Source organism: Littorina saxatilis, linkage group LG5, assembly GCF_037325665.1.
Source record: "Littorina saxatilis isolate snail1 linkage group LG5, US_GU_Lsax_2.0, whole genome shotgun sequence".
NCBI classification, from domain to species: Eukaryota; Metazoa; Mollusca; class Gastropoda; order Littorinimorpha; family Littorinidae; genus Littorina; species Littorina saxatilis.
Window position 1 is genome coordinate 56,486,110 of NC_090249.1, and position 14,548 is coordinate 56,500,657.

General features: G+C 39.2%; 1 long non-coding RNA gene across 1 annotated transcript; it reads right to left on the reverse strand.

Annotated features, from left to right (window-relative positions):
* Positions 1-10,027: 10,027 nt before the first annotated feature.
* Positions 10,028-14,524, reverse strand: LOC138967503 (uncharacterized). The gene is made up of 2 exons (XR_011455981.1): positions 10,427-14,524; positions 10,028-10,340 (listed from the first exon to the last, which is right to left on the reverse strand). It is a non-coding gene; the product is annotated as an uncharacterized lncRNA (long non-coding RNA).
* Positions 14,525-14,548: the final 24 nt, after the last annotated feature.

A 14,548-nucleotide genomic window follows, 5' to 3' on the forward strand; every position in this document is an offset into this window, starting at 1 on the left:
CTAGCAAGATCTCTGTGATTCCAGAGTCAAATAGCAGAGACGTCAATCTGATGCCAGTGAACTGTGTGATTGTGAACCAAGACTGTCTATTCAAGAAAGCCTAGCTGGCTGGCCAAAGTCAAATGCAGACACGTCAATCTGATTCCAGTGAACTTTGTGATTGTGAACCAAGACTGTCTATTCAAGAAAGACAATAGCTGGCTGGCCAAATTCAAATAGCAGCGACATCAATCTGATTCCATTGAACTGTGTGATTGTGAACCAAGACTGTCTATTCAAGCAAGACAATAGCTGGCTGGCCAAATTCAAATAGCAGCGACATCAATCTGATTCCATTGAACTGTGTGATTGTGAACCAAGACTGTCTATTCAAGCAAGACAATAGCTGGCTGGCCAAATTCAAATAGCAGCGACATCAATCTGATTCCATTGAACTGTGTGATTGTGAACCAAGACTGTCTATTCATGCAAGGCTGACCAAAGTCAAAGTTGAAGAGAACTTGGTGGATGTCTTGGCGAAGGTCGGTGAGAACAAGTGGACGGGCCTCAGCCTGGCAAAGCTACCTGGAGATACCACACCGAACACAGCATGGACATTAGTAACTTCTCCCAGTGTTCATCCCTCGGGTTACTAAACGGGGCAGTCGTTTGATGTCTGAGACTGCTGCCTTAAACTTCGTAAAGATCGCAGGAACTTTATCGCCAGTTCGAAACTTGCCGGAAAAAAATGAATCCTAGCAACGGTGAGCGACCGTTCCAGTCATAGAACTGAACCGGACTAAACCGTGCAGTTTGTGTAAGTCCTGTTCCTGTTAACGTTGTAGTTGTAAGCTTATTGACGATATGCAACCCAAGGCTTCAGATCTCAATATTACCCAAATCTTGTCAGTTCTGAGGATCATGGCAGTAGGAGAGAAAGTAAACGATGAACTTAGCTTCACTGAAGCTTACGAAAAAACAATTTCGACATTGACAGCACTTGTTGACCCGGCTCAGTCAAATTCCAGAAACTGTGTGGCTGACTTGGCCTGAGCCCCTTTGGCTCAGTCTGAAAGGTCTGAAACTTGAGGATTCCGACCTCGCCCTTCTTGAAAGAGAAAGTGATGCAGTCAGTTATGCATCTTTCAATGCAAGTTCTAAAAAACGTGTGTGCAAAAACATATAATGAAAGTATAATTCAAAATGGCTAAAACTGTTGAAACTTCTGCTGTCAGATATTGCACTGTTGTTGTTTTTTGCAAGATGTGTATAAAGGAGCACATTATATTGTTGGTATCTAAGAAAGAAATCTGAAAGACTGTTGTACTGAAACGCTCACATTGTCTGTGGAAGAAAATTGCTGTACTGAGCCTGATTCGCGTTACTGTAAATAGCTGAGAAGTCCATCAAAACTGTCTTGATCTGTTAAACGCACACGTAGAACAGAAAAAAAGTTTGTTTAACAGTGACATCGTTCATTTAATTATTGGCTTGCAAGGTTTGATTTCAACGATGTGTCAAAGGTTCTGTGTTTGGGGTCTTAGGTGTAGGGACTATGAAAAGTATGATCATTATGAAGCTTCTTTCATACACTGTTTGTATAGCCTCATCATGAGTATTGACCAAAGGCGCTTGGACAGTTTTGTCGGAAATTGTGCCATTAAATCATGCTTTCTTTCTTTATTTGGTGTTTAACGTCGTTTTCAACCACGGAGGTTATATCGCGACGAGGGAAAGGGGGGAGATGGGATAGGGGAAAGGGGGGAGATGGGATAGAGCCACTTCTTAAGTGTTTCTTGTTCACAAAAGCACTAATCAAAAAATTGCTCCAGGGGCTTGCAACGTAGTACAATATATGACCTTACTGGGAGAATGCAAGTTTCCAGCACAAAGGACTAAACATTTCTTACATACTGCTTGACTAAAATCTTTACAAACATTGACTATATTCTATACAAGAACCACTTAACAAGGGTAATAAGTGAAGAATTTTATGGGTGAGAAAAGGAAAGTAAAAGGACTTTGGGGAGGCAGAAATAAAGAAACAAGAAAAAGATCCTAATTAGGTTCACGGCATCGAGAGTGATGCAACCTTCTCTCAGAAGTTAGTGGAGAAGGCTCCACCATCCACCACCCGGGGGACGCGCCTCTACGCCAATTAGGGGGCGCGAGGTTAAATCATGCTATATGTCACCTTACCTCCTCCCTGCACGTTGCTATCATTTCAGACTCAAGGAGTCTTAGGTAATATGAAATCATCCGTCCACCAGTCCGTCCATATCATCACATTCAATGTTAACGTCTGCCCTCGGTAGGACAGAGACAAAACACAACATCAAGTATTCACTTTCATCTTTCTATTTAACCATTTGATCTCATCTTTTGTTATCAAATCTGATGCCACGTTCACTTTAACTGTATACATGCTGTTTTTTTTATATTATTTTAATAAAATAAATAAATACTATTGTTTTGTCAATAACAAACGTTCCAACAACCTACCTTTCTTGTTTTTTGATTCTGTATACATTCAGGTTTTTATTATTTTACTTATTGCATATTTATAGTCTTTTCAGGGTCGTACGCGAAAAAGCTTATCTAAGTGGGTAAAATCATTCACTTTTGGTTTTCTGTGACTACTATAACTGACTATATTTAAAGAGTGAAATCGGGAAATGTTTTTCATGTGGCCTGTGATGATTTGAAATGTTCAGAGCTTTTTCAATGTGCTTTGAAGAGTTGTTTGTGCAATAATTGCTGGTAACATGTAATCATGTGAGAAATGAAGTGAAGAAATTGAGAGCTGTAAACTCTGCTTAACTGTTTTATTGCCACTGATGAGAAAATCAAAGTGAACAAGGCGACTGTGATAATGGTAACTTGTTTAATGTAAAAACACAAAACAAAACACAAACAGAACATGCAATTAAATCCTGAACAGATTCGCTAAAATGTGATTTCACAACACTCAAAACGCTGACAAGACGGCAGAGGGGAAACATTCATTGAACCACTTGCATCTGTTTGGAACTAAGATCTTGTTTAAAGGACCTTCCTCCCCGTGTAAACCGGTTTGTACATCGTCAGAGATCCGTCCAGACGTTTACATGGAATAAGAGCATCCTAGCACTTGAAAACACACCGGCATGGTTGGCCTAGTGGTAAGGCGTCCGCCCCGTGATCGGGAGGTCGTGGGTTCGAACCCCGGCCGGGTCATACCTAAGACTTTAAAATTGGCAATCTAGTGGCTGCTCCGCATGTCGTCTGGCATTATGGGGTTAGTGCCAGGACTGGTTGGTCCGGTGTCAGAATAATGTGACTGGGTGAGACATGAAGCCTGTGCTGCGACTTCTGTCTTGTGTGTGGCGCACGTTATATGTCAAAGCAGCACCGCCCTGATATGGCCCTTCGTGGTCGGCTGGGCGTTAAGCAAACAAACAAACAAACAAACTTGAAAACACGCCTAACAACTTTAGCCTGGACATTTTTTGATGAATTTGTTTTTCTCAAACGACACTTATCAGGCCTGAAAGTTGTGAGTAGAAACATGTAAATGGCGAGTAGAAATGTGAATCTACTCGCCAAATGTGAGTGAAGTTGGTGAAACAAAGGTTGGTTTGGCGAGTAAAAATACTAAAATTTGCTCTCTGGCTAGTAAATTATTACAAGTACTAGCCGAACGCCAGTGCCCCATTTCGTGGACTTTCAGTGCCGCTTATATAAATTTGTTTAAACAATTCAGAACACAAAAATCACCACTTTGTATGCACAGATAGCAGACTGACTGCTGATCATTTTTGGCATATAATCAAGTGGACTGACGCCAATAATTATGACATGTACCATTCTGGACAGAGCTTTAGTGGTGTACCCGATCGTTTATGTGGGAAAGAAGCAGTGATGGCGCTAGTATTTTTTCAAACCGCTAGGCAAACTTTTATGATGCAAACAGTCCAGAAAAACACACGGTAAGCTGGTCATTGGAACCAGTAAGAGTCCAACAAAGAGTACTGGTTTTGTTGTTATACCAGCGGGAAAAAACCGGTTGGTCAAATATCAACCGGTAGGTCATACCGGCAGCCATTTTTGTTCCGGTATTTTCTCATTTCATCTGGTAAAATACCGATAATTACCGGTTAACGCCAATACTGGGAAGTGGTATCTTTCGCCAGTCCTTAATATACTTAGGAGAGATTTCATCAAGGGTTCTAGACACGGTAAATTGAATTATAATGTGCCTGGGATGCTACAGTTGTGAATTCTCCTTACTATCATTCTTGAGATCTCAAAACCGTTGACAAGAAATGTAAGACTTTTTTTTTTTGTAGTGAGGACAGCGACAACTATTACAAGAATGCAATACAACTCACTGTGTTATGACAAACTTTGTGATACTTTGTGATATAATAAATATTAATTAAATATTAAGTCTCAATCAAATATTAAATATTTGCCTATATATATATATATATATATATATATATAGATGCATAATGATAACTGTTTAGTGAGATTTTAATGTGGAACCCTCTGCTGTTTTGCCACTGTGTAGATGTTGTGAACTAATATCTTGTAAATATTTCACATGTGTACAATCATTGTACCCTCATGCATGAGATTTACATTGTACAGGATATCATTATTGTTCTGTTTGTGTGTATATATATATATACATTACATTTGTTATTACTTTACATAACATAAGCATGAAATAGCAAATAAAAACCGTGGTCAAGATCGAAATTAAAATGTTCATGTTTTTTTTGTCACTGTGTATTAAAAAACAATAAATGGAAGCTACTACAATGAACAGAATTAAATTGACACTTCTCTGAGGAAAATGTACATATGAAATTCAATATAACCTTCAAATCCCAAAGGGTAAACAATTACTAAGATTAAAATTTGTTGCAAGTCCTTTGAATTAAATTTTCAAAGCATCACAAAACTAATTTAATGATGAAAGAGAGAAATGACATGGAGATAAAAAAAGAAAAAAAAGAAAAAGAGAGAAACAAACACATTAGGAAATAAAACTTCAACTTGCAAAACTTGGCTTAGTAGATCTATACACCTACATTTTTCCTCTCTGGAAGTAAAATAAAGTAACTGACGAATGTTTGCTGAAGTATATCTTCCTAACTTCCAAACACTATTAAGCAACTAACTCTTGTCAAATCATTTCAATAACACTGGAAATAGGCAATTTTAAAATAAGTATCAGCTACACAGCTATAAATTACAAAGAGAGAGAGAGAGAGAGAGAGAGAGAGAGAGAGAGAGAGAGAGAGAGAGAGAGAGACAGACAGAGAAAGAGAGAGAGAGAGAGAAAGAGAGAGAGAGAGAGACAGAGAGAGAGAGAGAGAGAGAGAGAGAGAGAGAGAGAGAGAGAGAGAGAGAGATAGAGAGAGAAGCAATTCAGCTACAAAAGGCTTAAAGTGTTACATTTGACTGAAAAACTTTGTGAGACACTTGAAAAATAAACACTAACAGGCTAAAGAGTTAGTACAATTTTTAAACTTTTACTTTCAATTTTGAACTGTGTTACATGTTGAAGATACACACACTTACTCTTGCACGCGCACAATACTTTGTATTATTCCGTAATGCCACAGAGAATTTCAGACATAATCACAAAATACACAATTTATTTACAGTATTTTGATATCTGTTTATATTCTCAAAATAAGACACAAGAAATATTGGAATTGAAACAAAAAATCAAAAACTTCAGCACAACATCACATTTAGATGCAACTCAATCTGACCCTGGCATCTAAGTGGCATTCATGACAGACAGACAGACAGATTAGTGATCAATCCAGAAAGATAGTTGTTTTGACAGTTGCAAATTATTGGGACAGAAGAAGAAGAATACATCAGACTCTAAATAAAAAAATAATATAAGAACTGATGTTTAAAATAAAATGAGCAAATAAAATAGGCTTTTAATGATCCAACAAAAATGGGTAAAATAATGTGTATCTTCACAGCCATGTTATTTCTTGTTTGCATGTAAATAATTCAAGTACACACACACACACACACACACACACACACACACACACACACACACACCTTTTACTCCCTGTATCAGCTGCAAAGAAAGTACAGGCAAATCCGGATAAGACGAAATTGAAGGGACCGAATTGTTATTGTGTCCTATCCGAAATTTCGACTTGGTCATAGTACAGTGGAACCCCTCTCTAGCGACCTTGAAAATGTTGACAAAAATCGGTCCTTATGGAGGGGGGTCCTTACAGAGGGAGGGGGCGGGGCCACAAAGAAAGTCACCTCAGATTTTCTTAAAAAAAAAGAAAACAGAGAAGTTTGAGTTGCTGACGACCGTTTCCTCAAGCAAACTGCTTCGATTTCATGTTTGACATTGTCGATGGTGTCCACCAGTTCTGGTGCATGTTTCAATGCAAAAAGAGTTAGTTTCTGAGCAAGCATTTCTTTACAGCAGTCCCTGCAATGATGAAGGCCCTCCGAGAAAGAGAGTGAAAAATCGGCCACCGTTCTCAGCATCGCGTATCTGTGTGTAACCTCTTTCATTGACAAGATACTCTTGTTTCCCTGCAGCCTTGACCAGTGAGTCGGTTACCTAATCTGTGAACCCTTCAGTTGTGTTGCTTTGTCAAAAGTTAGACACAGTCAACTAGTTTTGCTCTGAGTGAACAGTGCAGCTGGCCTCAATTAGCCGGTGACACCTCTCTGGCCACAGCACCAAACAGTACATGGCTGGGGGGAGAGAGAGAGAGAGGGGGGGGGGGGGGGGGGGGGGGGGTAGCTGGCTAAACTCAGTGGGGTGTCCGGTGTCACTGAAGCCAGCAGGAAGAGCATTGGAGAGAAATAGAGAGGTGTACTCTTCCAAACAATTTCCAAGGATCAGTTGTCAGGGCTTAGGGTAGTCAGTGAGGGAGAGTGAGAGCGGTTTGTGTACAGTCCGACTGAAGAGTGAAAAGTCACTGCCACAAGATCGGCATGCAGTCAATAAAGCCAGACAAGAAGAATGATTATGACATGCGGCTCTATCTGCTGTTTTTTTTTAATTCAAACTGGTTTTCAACGCTTATTCTCACAAAGCATCTGCACACCTGCCTCTGCCTCTGTGCTGTGTTTGTGTGGCTGCTTTCGTATGATGTCAGTGCATGGTGAGTGCGTTCACTGCCTTGTCACCACTTCCCCACCTTTTTCAGAATGTTTTCTTGGAGTTGGATAATTCTCCTTACTCCTCGCCCCCTCCTAACTCCTCGCCCCCTCCTAACTTCAGTTCATACTTTATTCCGTGCCGACTGACCAGTCGGTGTGGCGTCTGTGTAGAGAAGAAGGGAATAAGGTTACACAATGCGCTAGTGTGAGACGCCAAGTTTCGTGTTTCGAGTTGCTGTAGTAAATATAGAGTAAACTTTGTCTTTGGGACTGACTTTCTGTTGTGTGCTATCCGTCTTTCGACTTACGTAAGAGAAATCCCATTTCGAGCTCAGGGTACTTTGTACACATAGATAAAGAGGGATAATTCCGGACCAGAATTTCTTTGTGTGCTAAGCGAATTTTTGACTTAACCGTTTGTGAGTTAGCTGGATTTGCCTGTACTTGTATATAAAACAAAACGTTTTGGCAACTTGTCAAAAAAATGGTAGGAACAAAATAACAGTACATTTGTAAAAAGAGCTTAAACACAACTATTCATTCCAGATCCATTAAAGGCACAGTGCAGCTCACAGCCTTCGTTTTGCGTTTTTGTTGCAGCTGAGTGCATTTACAGTTCAAAAATCCTCCTATGGTAGTAAAACAAACCCAAAACTACCCAACGACGACATCTGTGAAGCTCGACAGTTTCTTGTTCACGCGAGTGCATAAATTAACCTAGTTATTACGTGGTGTTTGGTCGGAGTTCGATTCAACTGAGTGATTCCGGCCTCCATTTTGTTTTACACAAACTCATGATGACGTCTGACATAGTTTGCTAGTGACGTGTCTTTTTGTGCATGATGTGGTGATCTACCTGATCTAAATTTAGATCCGAAAATAGGCTAAGACCAGCCGGGTCCGAGTACGAAATTAATTCGTAAAAAAATCGCAGTTCTTGACTCTTTGGGTGCAAGTCAATGAAACTTGGTAGTTCTTCTAACGGATAGCTGCCTGAGGTATGACTAAAAGCCCCAGGGGCTCTGTGCACCTAGATTGGACAAGTTCAGTACCTTTAACACAAGCATATACAACATTTTCTATAACTCTGTTCAAAGAAGTGTTTTGTCTTCAACAAATTTCAAGATCCACAGAACATCAAAACAGGAAAAAAAAATACACACATTGAAACACAACCCTAAAAATGTATCAACCAATAACAAACATAATCTCAACAACAAAATGTCAAAACAAATGATTTGAAAAATCTTGTGTTTATTGATACAATGTATTCACTTAAAGGCACAGTAATTAGCCTCCCGTAAACCATCACAGATACTGTCAGGCTTTTACACACAGTACAAACACCCTTCCATTTGAACGCTCACCAAACAGGAACATCCAAGGTGCCCTCCGTAAAGAGCGAGCAATTTTCAAAGAATTTATTTTTGCGTGGTTTATCTTAACCCTGAGCCATTGTGAACCCGTGTGATCAAGTTTCCCTTTTGCACAATGTGGTCATCAGTTAGTAATTTGAATGCGACTCGCTGTGAGCTTATCTGCAATAGCACGTTATTAAGTACCTCTGACTATGCACAAAACAAACGGCTGTGGTTCACAAGAACTCTAGCGATGGAATTTGACTGTTCAGAGGATCTGGCGATAGGTATAAACCGTCATCTGCTACGAGAACCACGACCTTGCGTGACCCTGCTTCCGGGCTTTTCTTTTTTCAAACTTTCAAAACTTCGAATTGTACTGATCTTGTCTTGATGAAAAAAGAATTCTTTTATGATTTAAGAATGTTTGTGTAACAAGCTGTCAATTTATTATTTAGATTTTAAAAGTTAGGTCTAGCGCCAAAACGCACCACGGTCCGATTGTCTCTGACACTCTCTCCGCTAAATTATTTCTTTGAAAATTGCTCGCTCTTTACGTAGGGCACCTAGGATGTTCCCGTTCGATGAGCGTTCAAATGGTAGGGTGTTTGTACTCTGTGTAAAAGCCTGACAGTATCTGTGATGGTTTACGGGAGGCTTACTGTGCCTATAATGACAAAATACATCAGGACCTCAGGTATCAAAAGTACTTTCTTTCTTTGGTGTTTAATCAAAAGTACAAAAGACACCCTCGTATATAACGTACTCAAGTCTACAAAGTCTACATATTTCCACATGTATAACAGTGGTAGCATTATCACAAAGAGGTTCTCGCGGTCAAGAGCACTTTATGCTACAGTTTGTTAAAAAAAAGAAAACTACAGCAATGACGGCTAACATCCTTAGCCATTATTACTAATTTGCCTCTTTTTCCATTGTTTTAATTCACATGAAAACATTCTTCATGCTAAGAAAAAGAAATTTTACTGCTGTGTTTCTGTGCAAAACTTTACTTCCATAGGCTGAAACTTGTTAAACTGTTACATATTTTAAGAGAACACTTCAACTTTAGTTCCAAATTGCCAAAACCATTTTCAGTTTGGCCAATTGCAATCATAGGTTCCGTGGGTAAGCAAGTGGGTACAGAGTACTAGATGTGCTGAGAAAGACACCATCAATCAACATTCTAAGAATCTCATATTCAAATGTCAAATTCAGTCATTTTGTTAGTCATGTCAAACCCTACAGAGTTGACCGTCGATCATTGAAAAGTCTCTCAAATGTCCCAGAACATTCAAACCAATGAGGAAATTAGCACAGTATTACACAACTATCTTTCCAAATCTATACTTAAACCATTTTGTAAGCAATATCCTGGGCGTTTTGCGAAACTAAATTTCATGTGAATAAACGATAACATTTTTGTTAAACCTAACTTTTTAGGCTGTCAGACAAGATACTGATAGGCACCTTCTACAATCTGTCCTGACAGAATAATTAATGCAAACTGAATTATCTGTCTCCATTTTTTTTCTCTCTCTCTCTCTCCCTCTCTATACTAGTGCAATAAGTTTGGGAGAAAAAGCAGAAAGTAGTGCATTTCTATTAAATGTTAAAAAAAGTGTGAACCTGCTATTTTTCTACAGTCTGCACTTTGAAAGTATGAAACTGTCATGTGAGAAACTTACAGACAAAAACCCCAGAAGGAATGGCCATTTTGCAATGTGCAAAGTTACAGATGCAGTCCGGAATGACTTTGAAAAAGATTTACAAAATTCAGAGCTAGGACTTTCAAATTAATAGTTTTATTTGAACAAGAAGAGCAAAGCCCATACGACTCACATGCTTGACCTCGACCTTTACATGACCTTGACCTTCAGGGTCAAGGTCAAATAACTAAACCTAGCAATGACATCATACACTAAGAACTGCTTTACACATTTTTCCTACCAAAATACATGTGACCTTGACCCAAGGTCAAGGTCATCCAAGGTCATGCAACACAAAGCTGTTAATTCAAGACATAGGAAGTACAATGGTGCTTATTGGCTCTTTCTACCATGAGATATGGTCACTTTTAGTGGTTCACTACCTTATTTTGGTCACATTTCATAAGGGTCAAAGTGACCTTGACCTTGATCATATGTGACCAAATGTGTCTCATGATGAAAGCATAACATGTGCCCCACATAATTTTTAAGTTTGAAACAGTTATCTTCCATAGTTCAGGGTCAAGGTCACTTCAAAATATGTATACAATCCAACTTTGAAGAGCTCCTGTGACCTTGACCTTGAAGCAAGGTAAACCAAACTGGTATCAAAAGATGGGGCTTACTTTGCCCTATATATATCATATATAGGTGAGGTATTCAATCTCAAAAACTTCAGAGAAAAATAGCTGTTTTTTAGACAACATTTATGGCCCCTGCGACCTTGACCTTGAAGCAAGGTCAAGATGCTATGTATGTTTTTTGGGGCCTTGTCATCATACACCATCTTACCAAATTTGGTACTGATAGACTGAATAGTGTCCAAGAAATATCCAACGTTAAAGTTTTCCGGACGGACGTCCGGACGGACGGGGGGGACGGACGGACGGACGGACGACTCGGGTGAGTACATAGACTCACTTTTGCTTCGCATGTGAGTAAAAAATAATGCCTGTCTAGTCTACAACTGTTAGAGAAAAAGGTACTTATAACGCATATTTGTGATTAATGTTCATGTAATCACAAGAATTTGACAAGAAAACACATTTTTAGAACTGTACAACACCCAGAAGGCATTCTTATCCCGTGGACATTTGCTACTGGCTACTTCAAAGAAGCTATGACTACTGTACCTGCATATAATCCAAGTTTGGTGATGCGCTACAGAGTCTGTGTAAGGGAACATGACTTCACATAGAGTGACAAACACAGTAATGTCCAGGTCAATGTAATTATCACAAATGTATGTGCACAAGGAATCAGTCCACGTGTCTGCACCCAAGAAGGCACATACAATGTCATGCAACACTTTGGTGCTGTATCACGGTGCTATACAAAAATTATTGAAAAAGAGGGATGCACGTATTCAACAACAGGCAAAAGACTATGTCATGCGAAGAAACAGATGCGAGTGAAAGAATAAATCCCAATGAATTAACATGAAACTGTCAGTCAGCACCTGAACAAGTGAAATTGAAGTTCCCAGAAAACATCGTTTAATGTGAAAAAATGGATTAAAACCAAAAATCACAAACACTGAAGCGAATTGGCATGGAATTTGCAGACAAACAGCACAGCTCTGTTCCAAATTGTCAGTAATGACAGTCTTTATTGGTCAAGAAAATTAACTGTTTTCGGTTAACTTTCCAAAACAAGGTGGCAGTATGACAATAGCGATTGAATATATAAATGGATGCAGTGTACAAATAAGTAGGATTGATAATAATCATACTTCTTCTCATCCTGTGTCAGAATCAAACAAGTGCAATAATCAGGTATATAAACAATGCCAAAATGTATACTAATTGATGAGACAGTTACTCATTGTAAGTACTAAAATTCATGCCCACAAAAGCATATATTTAGATGAGGAAATAAAGATAGCCCAACTTCATCAACAGCCTTTTTCTCTTCTGTTTATGGTCCTGAGTTTGCAACATCACACATTAGACGTGTACATGTATACACAGGTGCACACTCCACCAGCATTAGGCAAAAAAAAAAAAAAATTGTCTGTTTCTGGTAACATGGCTAAAAAAAATAGGGTAGGTAGGTAGGGATTTTTTTTATTTTTTTTTTATTTTTTAGTTTTTTTACCCCAAATGTAGACCAATAAAACTAACTTTAAAAATCGCGCAAAGAGACTGGATTCACTATACATAGAGACAAGACACTCAACACATTTACAAATCTGTGACAAAGACTGAAAGAGTATGACATGTTTTTCTTTGTTTACCTGGTCTGATATTTCCATGATGAAACAGAAAAGAAGACTTGAGACATCTTACATCTTGAGCTTGGACAAATGGGAATTTTAGTAGAAGGCTGGGGCCTCAGTAGCACAGTTGGGAGTGCATTGAACTTGTGATCCTTGGAGTTTGGAAAAAAAAAGTTTAGGGTCGGCGCCGAAATTTAGGGTCGGTCGGGTGACCAGAAACAGACAATTTTTTTTTGTGGCCTTACAGCATGCGATGTGTTTTCTGCACCAGTCCATAGTTGTCGTTTCACAGCCATGCCATATATGCATTTCTCGAGATATCAACATTTAAGATGAGATCTTGTTTGTTTGTTTGTTCGTTCATGGGCTGAAACTCCCACGCCTTTTACGTGTATGACCGTTTTTACCCCGCCATTTAGGCAGCCATACGCCGCTTTCGGAGGAAAGATGAGATCTGAAGTATACACAGATGACAGTTCATCTGTAAAAACTTTCTCAGCACATCTAGTCAGGTAAAATAATGTCCATAAGCTGTTCTAGCAACTACTTGAAGAAGCAAAGCAATGTAAGATATATCTCATTACAAGTGAAATCTAAAATATACACAGATAAAAAGTCCACCTGTCAAAAGTTTCCGAGCACATCTAGCTAAGGAAACAAATGCCAGATTCGTCGTCCCTCAAACAACTTGAAGAAATAACCAGGCGGAGAAAGATTGAGAAAAATCTATTAACTTAATTAAGACTGTTAAGAAAATGCAAAACTCTACAACCTACAAGGCTTAAGAAGAGGAAGAAGGGACTATATATAGTACATGCAGTCAATGCCCAATAATGTCAGACTGGAAAATCAGCTGATGGAGAAACACAGACATCATTTGCAATACCTGACATGATATGTGGCAGCCTTCTGCTTCCATTAGGCTCACAAGTAAAGGCATACTGAAAAGGCCATAAAAAACGGCGCCCATAAATACCTTCTAATCCACACAAGAGGTCTGGAGAAAACACCAGGTTGTGCTGATCAAAACCAGATGCAGAGGTGTCTAAACACAAATTCCAATTTGATTGCACCGAGGAAACCATTCTCTCAGTTACACATACATTTTGCCATTTTCTTCACAGAAGCAAACACAGTCGGCAATTAACACTTCCAGGCAAATCCACTGACACTCAGCACACTTGGCAAACAAACAAACCAGTTCTGCTCCCAAGCCCTGCCCAGGAAAGTATGACTATGAGTGGGCTGTTGGGAGCAAAGTTGAGTAGCGAGGCATATTAGCAAAGTGTTTGCTTCTTACCTGATTTCCAGTGAGCCGTCAAGTTAAGACGTAGAAATTAAACCAGTGTCACTTATTCTGTATTCTCAAACAACCGCTGAACCATTCCATGTCATTTCCTCAGCAGGGGGTATAGTGGGGATGAAAGCCGTTTAACTGTTTTCTTAGATGCAACATCTCACATTCGCGTGGCTGTTTTAACTGTTCATTTCATTTACACATTTCAAGAATCGGACGATAACATGCCTCTGATCTGTGATGCAAAGTCAGTAAATATCCATTAATTCTCCATTGCTAAGGCCACCCAAAAAAATTGTCTGTTTCTGGTAACATGGCTAAAAAAAATAGGGTCGGTAGGTAGGGATTTTTTTAAAAAAATTTTTTTTTACCCCAAATGTAGACCAATAAAACTAACTTTAAAAATCGCGCAAAGAGACTGGATTCACTATACATAGAGACAAGACACTCAACACATTTACAAATCGTCAGCGGACTTTCGTTTTCACACGTTATTGTTGTTCATTTTCTCACCCTGTCCTTTACCACCAAAAAAAAAAATTTTTTTTTTGAGTTTGGAAAAAAAAAGTTTAGGGTCGGCGCCGAAATTTAGGGTCGGTCGGGTGACCAGAAACAGACAATTTTTTTTTTTTGGCCTAAAGAAACAAACACTGTAGAAACAAACAACTTCCCCTTGAAAACAGCAGAGCCAGCCACTGTACACCTTTTTTTTCAAACTAGTAACTTGAGGCAGGAACTGTCTAATATGCAGCAGGTTGTTTTTTCCTTACAGAAGGCATTTCTGGGATACACTACAGTGGCGCCCCCCTTTTAAGACCCCCCCCCACCCCCCAAT